This window comes from Camellia sinensis, chromosome 7 (genome assembly GCF_055761805.1).
Source record: "Camellia sinensis isolate YWXY chromosome 7, ASM5576180v1, whole genome shotgun sequence".
Taxonomy (NCBI): Eukaryota; Viridiplantae; Streptophyta; class Magnoliopsida; order Ericales; family Theaceae; genus Camellia; species Camellia sinensis.
In genome coordinates, this window is record NC_138967.1 from 65,211,025 (window position 1) to 65,219,744 (window position 8,720).

Genomic DNA, 8,720 nt, shown 5'->3' on the forward strand with positions numbered 1-8,720 from the left:
TAGTACCAGCGCCTTCTGTAATGAGAGGTACTTTCTTGTTATGCAATTCAATTGCTAATGTGTTGATTGATATGGGTGCATCCCATTCATTTATCTCGTCTACATTTGCATTGGCTTTGGAGTTAGAATTAGCTCGGTTAGCATCTCTACTCAGTGTAAGGTCACCTATTGGTGGTGAGATTGTTTTGGAACAGCGGTGTCGGGGTTGTGACATAGAGGTTATCGGTCGCCGACTCTCTTTTTACATTTGTGTTGATTGACATGTTGAGTTTTGACGCTATATTGAGTATGGACTGGTTATCATCGTATTGGGCTGTCATAGATTATTACCGTCAGACGGTTATTGTATGTACCTTGAGTAGTGATTGTTTTATTTCATGGGGGACTGAGCCGATAAAGTCTTATCACCGGTGTATGATCCGCGTGGGCAGAGTGAGCTTAGTTGTCTTCTTACCAACTTCTTTGGTAGTGAGTGTGATAAAGTCCGAGCTAAGTTGCCGAGGGTAGTTTGTGAATACCCGGATGTTTTTCTCGAGAATCTTGATAGTTTACCGCCTCATTGATAGATCGAGTTCTCAATTGATTTAGTGTCTGGCACGACACCGATTTCTATGGCACTGTATGGGTTTGCACCTACTAGATTGAGTGAGTTGAAGATTCAAGTCTAAGAATTATTCACTATGCTTGGTTCTATTTTTTTGAATCTCTTTTTTTTTTTCAAAAAGTGATTTGAAGACTCTATTTTGAAAAAGAATCAATGTTTGGTTTTCAAAATAATACGTCATTGCAATTTCAAGTTTCCCTCAATTTAAGGAGAGAAAGAATTTTTTTTTAAAAAAATTGTCACATCAAAAATACTCTCATCTTAGTTACATATATATATATCTATATATATGTACATGCTATATATGTATAAAAACATAATTTGGTATGTACCCATTTATGTTATACAGAAAATTTATTTACAAATATGCATTAAAAAATCGTAAGTTTTGCAAATTTATTTACAATTTTTCAGAAAACATAAATTTATTTACAAATTTGTGGAAAATGTGATTTTTACAAATTTTTGGAACACGTAAATTTATGTTCAAATTTTTGGAAAATGCCTAATTTTTACAAATTGGCATATTAAAAAAATTGTGAATTTATGTTTAAATTTATTTACAAAATTGTAAATTTGTGTTTAAATTTATTTACAAAATCGTAGATTTATGTTTAAAACTTTGTTTTGAAAATTGATATATGTTTGGTTTTTTTAAAAAAATGCACTATGCAATTTCAAATTTCTCTCCAAGAGTTGAGAGAGAGGGCTAGATACATTGACCAATTAAAAAAAAAATTGTCACATCAAAACCAAGATTCTTAAAACTTTATCACATTTTCAAAATAACCAAACAAAAACTTCAAAATTAAAAAAAAAAAAAGGGTTTCGAAAAATGGAACCAAACATGATAATTAGATAAGGATTTTATCCGCCCTAGTACTTCGCCTTGGGAAGCACCGACTCTCTTTGCCAAAAAAGAAAGATGGCACTTTGCGATTGTGTATTGATTACTGGAAGTTGAATCGGGTGACTATTAAGAACAAGTACCCAATGCCTCGTATAGATGATGTATTTGATTAGTTGAAGTTGTCTTGTTAATTTTCTAAGATAGACCTAAGATCGGGTTATCAACAGTTGAGAGTAAAGGAGGAGGATGTTCAGAAAGTTGCATTCCATACGCAGTATAGCCATTATGAGTTCTTAGTGATGCCTTTTGGATTAACCATTGCACCAGTTGTGTTTATGGATTTGATGAACCGAATCTTCCGTGAGTTCTTAGACCGCTTTGTAGTCATCTTTGTGGACAACATTTTGATTTACTCACCCTCTGAGGAGGAGCATGAGGAACACTTGTGAGTGGTGCATGAGTTGCTTAGAGCCCATAAACTGTATGGTAAGTTCGAGAAGTGTGAATTCTGGTTGAAAGAAGTTAAGTTCTTAGGTCACGTGGTATTCGGGGAAGGAGTGACTGTGGATTCATCCAAGATAGAAGCCGTACAAGATTGGGAACAACCTAAGAGTGCCTTTGAGATCCGTAGTTTATTACGGTTGGCCGAGTATTATCGTCGATTTGTGAAAGATTTCTCTAGATTAGCTTTACCATTGATTAGACTGACAAGGAAAGGAATCAAATTTGTGTGGAGAGAGACTTGTGAGAAGTCATTTCAAGAGCTTAAGGTTAGACTTACCACTGCTCCAGTGTTAATTATTTCAGAGAGGGGTTTGGGCTATTCGGTATATTGTGATGCATCACAGGAAGGTTTAGGTTGCGTCTTGATGCAAGATGGGAAGGTAGTAGCTTATGGCTCACGTCAATTGAAAACACACGAGCAAAACTACCCCACTCATGATTTGGAGGCATTATTTGTATGGTGAGAAGTTTGAAGTATTTTCTGATCACAAGAGTCTGAAATACCTGTTTACACAAAAAGACTTGAATCTGAGGCAGATGAGGTAGATGGAGTTTATAGAAGATTATGACTTTGAGTTGTATTATCATCCGAGGAAGGCAAATATTGTGACCGATGCCTTAAGTAGGAAATCCATGAGCAATGTAGCTAGTATTGTCGTTCGGGAATGGGAGATATTGGGTGCTATTGGTGAGTTTGACTTGCATCTTGGTGAGTCCGTTGAGTCTGCAGCCTTGTTTTCGGTAGTTGCACAACCTACACTTGTGAGCTGAATGATCGAAGCACAGAGGGATGACCTTGAGTTAGAATCCCTCTAGGAGAAGATCTCCAGTGGGAAGGTGGAAAGAGGTTGGAACGTGTACTCCAACTCGAGTGTTAGATACCTTGACCGTCTTTTCGTGTTAAAGTCTTGTCGAGAGGAGATACTCTGAGAGTTTCACCATTCACGCCTTGCGGTGCACTCGGGAGGCACAAAGATGTATCGCGACCTTAGTTGTTAGTTTTGGTGGATGGGGATGAAGAAGGATGTGGTCGTGTTTGTATGGAGGTGCCTTACTTGTCAACAAGTGAAGTTTAAGCATCAAAGGCCAGTGAGTTTGTTGCAACCCTTGCCTATAGCCGAGTGGAAGTGGGAGCATGTCACAATGGATTTTGTATGGGCCTTCCGAAGACTCAACACGGTAACGACGCCATTTGGGTGGTAGTTGATCGATTAACCAAGTTAGCGTACTTTGTACCTATGTGCACGAGTGACTCAGTAAATTATCTAGTCGACCTTTACGTTAGGGACATAGTGAGGTTACACAGGGTCCCTGTAACGATTGTTTCAGATAGAGATCCGCGTTTTACAGCTCATTTGTGGCAGAGCCTACACAATGCCTTAGGCACGAGATTGACTTCTAGCACCGTGTATCATCCTCAGACTGATGGGTAGTTAGAGTGCACTATTTAGATTCTTGAGGATATGATTCGGCGTTGTGTTCTTGACTTTAAGAGGCATTTACCCTTAGTGGAGTTTTCCTATAACAATAGCTTTTAGTCGAGTATTGGCATGGCACCGTTTAAGGGCTTGTATGGCCGACCGTGTAGATATCCTTTGTGTTGGGCCGAGGTGGGCGATGCACCTATGTTGGGTCCAAATTTAGTCCGAGAAACAACGGAGAAAGTTGCGTTTATCTGTAAGAGGTTGGTCACAGCTTAGAGTCGTTAAAAGAGCTATGCCAACCATAAAAGGAGTTCGTTATCCTTTGAGGTAGGAGATCACTTCTTCTTGAAGATATCACCTAGACGGGGTTTGATGAGATTTGGGAAGAGTGAGAAATTATCTCCTAGATTTATCGGGCCTTTTGAGATCCTAAAGTAGATTGGAGAGGTAGCTTATCACTTGGCCTTGTAGCCACAGCTTTTCGGCGTTCATGATGTGTTTCATATTTGTATGCTTCGGAAGTATGAGTCGGATCCATCGCACGTGTTGGATTGGACTGACTTAGAGGTGGATGAGGATACCTCGTATGAGGAGACACCGGTAAGAGTCTTAGATACTCGAGACCAAGTCTTGCGAGGCAAGACAATTCCCTTGGTTAAAGTATTCACGGAGTTGAGGAAGCAACTTAGGAATGTGAGTTGGAAGTTTGGAAGAAGTATCCGGACCTATTTGTTAATGTTTGGGCATGTATTGAAACTTTTGTTATGTTGATTTAATATAAATATTGTATATGTTTTGGAAATGTGAATTGTATATTAAGTATTGAGAACTTGTTTATCATGTTGATGAGAATGAATGACTGGTGGATGGGTTATGGTATTACAATTGGTTGATTATCATTGTTGTAATTGGTTTAAACATGGTTTTAAAGTTTGATTTATAATTTTGAAGACGAAATTCCTTAAGGGGGGGAGGTTATAGTGATTCTGGTTTAAGACCCGACCCATTTGATATTATGGATTTGGGTTTCATTGTTTTGTATTGTTGTTCATGTCTTATTCCTCTTTTTCCTCCTTGAGTTTGGCTATTGGGATGTGTTGGTTGTGTTTGGAACAGGTTAGTAGCTTGTTTTTCAAAACTTTGGTTGCCTAGATTTTGGCCTCTACACTCAAGCGTAACTTCTTCCGCTCGAGGTCTTCATGGACTCCTAATATTTTGGCAAGTCTGCAAAACTACTGGGAGAGTGTATTCTACGCTCAAGCGATGCTTCTTGCGCTCGAGCGACCGTGCGCTCGAGCGACACTTCTTGAGCTCGAGCGGTAGACATCTAAATATAAAACTTCTAAGAGTTTGTATTCTACGCTCGAGCTGTAACTTCCTACGCTTGAGCAGTATCTAGACGCTCGAGCGTCATTTCTTGCGCACGAGCGGTCTGTGCGTATATTAGTTCGTAAAAGTCACTTTTTACATAACTTTTCATGTCTCTCTCTCTCTAAACATTTCAAAACCCTATATCTAGACTCTTTCTTGAAAACTCACATTCTCTTTACGAATACACCTAGATCTATTGATTTCTCCACCCTACTCCCTTTGTTAAAAAGGTAGAGCTCATCTAGAGCTTCGTTTTCATTCGAATAGAGTAGGGTTTCGGCTTCATCCGAACTTCATTCGTGTTTATCTCGTCTTCTAGCTTTGAGGCAGCGATTCTCTACACTCCTTTATGATTTTTAACTTAGCTATTTGTTTTTATAAAACAATTTTGTGATTTTGGAGGATTTTGAACAAACCTAGAGTTTTGGTTTAAAATCAAAAGAAGAGTTTTTAAATAGATGCATTGAAAATGGTTGTGGGAGTGGATAATAAAGTAACAAGAAACATTCCTGAGAGCTTGTTTGATCTCAGGTTAGACCAGATAGATCTTTCAAAGGACGAATTCATTGGTGCAATCCCTTCGGGTTGAAGCAAACTGTTTGAAACTCTTCAATTTTTTGATCTGTCAAGAAACAAACTTACAGGGAATATTCTAGAGGAAATAGGTCTTTTCTCTAAGTTGATGCATTTGAATTTATCTTGGAACAATCTACAATCAAGAATTCCTCCAGAATTGGGATTCTTTCAGAATTTGAGTGTGTTGGATCTAAGAAACACTGCATTGTATGGGTCAATTCCTAGTGACATATGTGATTCTGGTAGCTTGGGAATCCTTCAGTTGGATGGAAATTCCTTGACTGGCCCTATTCCTCAAGATATTGGAAACTGTTCATCTCTCTATTTATTGTAAGTCACTCTTCTCCCAATTTTGTGTTTTTAACTTAATTTCTATTTTAGTCTAATCTTGAAAAGATAATGTTATGTACCTAGAATTATTACACATTTTCCATCCACAATTCAAATGTATGGCGTAAATTTAAACTTGGTTTAGTGTAGGTAGGACTGCAAATGAACTTAGTTGTTCATAAACAAGCTCAGCTCAGCTTAGCTCGTTAAGGGCTCGGCTCAACTCGGTTCGTTTAGTAAACGAGTCAAGCTCGAGCTCGAATATTAGGCTCGTTTAGTAAATGAGCTGAGCTCGAGCTTGCATAAGCTCGGCTCATTTATCTTTATTTAAATTATATAATAAATATATTATTTGTATATTAAATAATATATAAATATCTATAAATAATATTTTTTATTTAAATGATATAAATAATATTAAAAAAATAATCGAGCCGAACCGAGCTCGAGCCCAGTTTCTTATCGAGCTGTGCTCGAGCTCAATAAGTAACCAAACCGAGTTCGAGCTCAACAAAGCTCGACTCGGCTTGGTTTGTTTGCAACCCTAAATGTGGGTCCCACTTACTATGAATTTGATCCACACATTTCAAATTCTGGATAAATTTTTTAAGTATTTAGCGTGCTAAAAGTAGATTTAGATCTTTTCCATTACTTATTTTGAATAAGAATCTCCATTCCAATGCATTAGTTTGCAATATATTGTTAAAGTTCAAAATCAATAGTCTATAATTATTAAGTCAATTTGAATTTCAAAGTCACCCTAAAATGGTTTTGAATTTAAAATAAAGATATATTGATGTAGTTAACCATTGATCTTGTAATGGACACCTCCATTTTATTAATGTAATGAAGAGGTTTTGAAAATGCTACAAGAGTAATAGAGATGATGTATGAACAAAAACTTATACAAAATATTATAGAGAATGATGTAGCAAGTCTTGATTTTATCACTTTAAAACTAAATAGTTATCAAAGTGGTTTAAATCTTCTAAAATACCACTACCACATTATTATGATAAAAACCAATTTGTTGTGATCCCCTTGTTGTTGTAAGAGCTTGCTCCACAATAACTTGAATGGTTCCATTCCCAAGTCCATTTCAATGTTGGAGAAGCTCAAGATTCTAAAGTTATAGTTCAACAAACTAAGTGGAGAGATACCACAAGAGCTTGGTAAGTTGGAAAATCTACTTGCAGTTAACATATCCTATAATAGGCTCACAGGCAGGCTTCCTGGTGGTAGTATATATCAAAACTTGGACGAAAGTTTGGAGGGCAATTTGGGCATTTGCTCACCCTTGTTGAAGGGACCATGTAAAATGAATGTCCCAAAGCCTTTAGTTCTCAACCCATATGCCTATGGCAACCAAATGGGTGGTCATAACAAGCACTCCTCAAGAAACACGAAAAAGTTTGGGCACCATATGTTCCTCAGTGTCTCTGCCATTGTTGCCATCTCAGCAGCTATAAGGATCGCAGTTGGAGTGATCGTTATAAGCTTCATAAATGTTTTTGTTCGAAGGAGGCTTAGATTCATTGACAATGCAATAGAAAGCATGTGCTCAAGCTCCTCGCGGCCAGGAAGCTTGACCATGGGAAAACGCATATTGTTCGATTGCAATGCAGCCTCCTCTTCCTCGAATTGGACTACTTTAACTAGCCCTCTTGAATCCTTACTTAACAAAGCAAATGGGTTGGTGTTGGAATTTTCGGAACGGTTTATAAAGCTTCGTTGGGAATGGGAGGGAAATAAAGAGTAGTGGATGTTGCAATCAAGAAACTTGTCACATCAAACATAATCCAATACCCAGAAGATTTTGACTGCGAGGTTCTAATCCTAGGGAAAGCAAGGCACCCAAATTTGATAGCACTAAAAGGGTACTATTGGACTCCTCAATTGCAGCTTTTGGTATCAAAATACGCACCCAATGGTAACTTACAATCAAGATTACATCAAAGGCCTCCTATAAATTCTTCTTCTACCCATCACGGTCAGCATCAACTACAACCTCCTCTTTCATGGGCTACCTAATTCAAGATTGTGCTTCGAACTGCAAAAGGGCTAGCTCACTTGCACCATTCATGCCACCTGCCCATCATTCACTACAACATTAAACCGAGCAACATTCTTCTCGATGAGAATTTCAACCCGAAAATACCAGATTTTGGACTTGCTAGGCTCTTGAAAAAGCTCAACAAGAACGTTATGAGTAGCAGATTCCAAAACGCGCTAGGTTATGTGGCCCCAGAGTTAGCATGCCAAAGCCTAAAGGTGAATGAAAAGTGTGACATCTATGGATTTGGGGTATTGATTCTTGAGCTTGTGATGGGTAGAAGACCGGTAGAGTATGGGGAGGAGAATGTGGTAATTTTCAGTGAACATGTGAGGGTATTTTTGGAACAAGGGAATCTTTTAGAATGTGTTGATCCAAGCATTGAGGAGTACCCAGAGGATAAGGTTTTTCCTGTTCTCAAATTGGCTTTGGTGTGCCCTTCTTAGATACCTTCAAGTGGGCCTTCAATGGCAGAGGTGGTGCAAATATTGCAAGTCATCAAGACCCCAATTCCACAAAGGATGGAAATATTTTAGCTAGATGATCCGATGATCAATGCGTAGTAAATGAATTCGAAGCAATCAAGCTTAATGCTAGGTACCCAGAACTTGTAATTGGCGTAATTCAATTGTCATATTTCTACACTTCAATTTTTGTTTTTTTTTAAATTATTGGTGTTCTGTTCTGTTCTGTTGACCTAATTTGTAGAACTCTTTTTAAGTTGTATGTTCTCATTATCAATATTTGTTGTGATTTTTCAATCTCTTTAATCATATCATATCATGTCAACCACTAGAGCAATCATGTTGGTCAAGAATAGGATAAAGAACTTAAAATAAATGTCAATGGGATCAAAACACAGAACATCAAAGTGAAGCAGCCATGCACTGAAAATAAGGTTAGTAGGGGTACGTTCATATAAACCTCACAGTTGGAATATATTTGAAGTAATTTCAGATGCCACAGTGGTCTTTTTCAAACAAGTGCAAAGGTTATTAAAATGCACAC

At 37.8% G+C, this 8,720-nt stretch overlaps 1 pseudogene; it reads left to right on the forward strand.

The window, feature by feature from the left end:
- The first annotated feature begins 5,222 nt into the window (after positions 1–5,222).
- On the forward strand, positions 5,223–8,308 carry LOC145795858 (probably inactive leucine-rich repeat receptor-like protein kinase At3g28040 pseudogene; annotated as a pseudogene).
- The last annotated feature ends 412 nt before the right edge of the window (positions 8,309–8,720 follow it).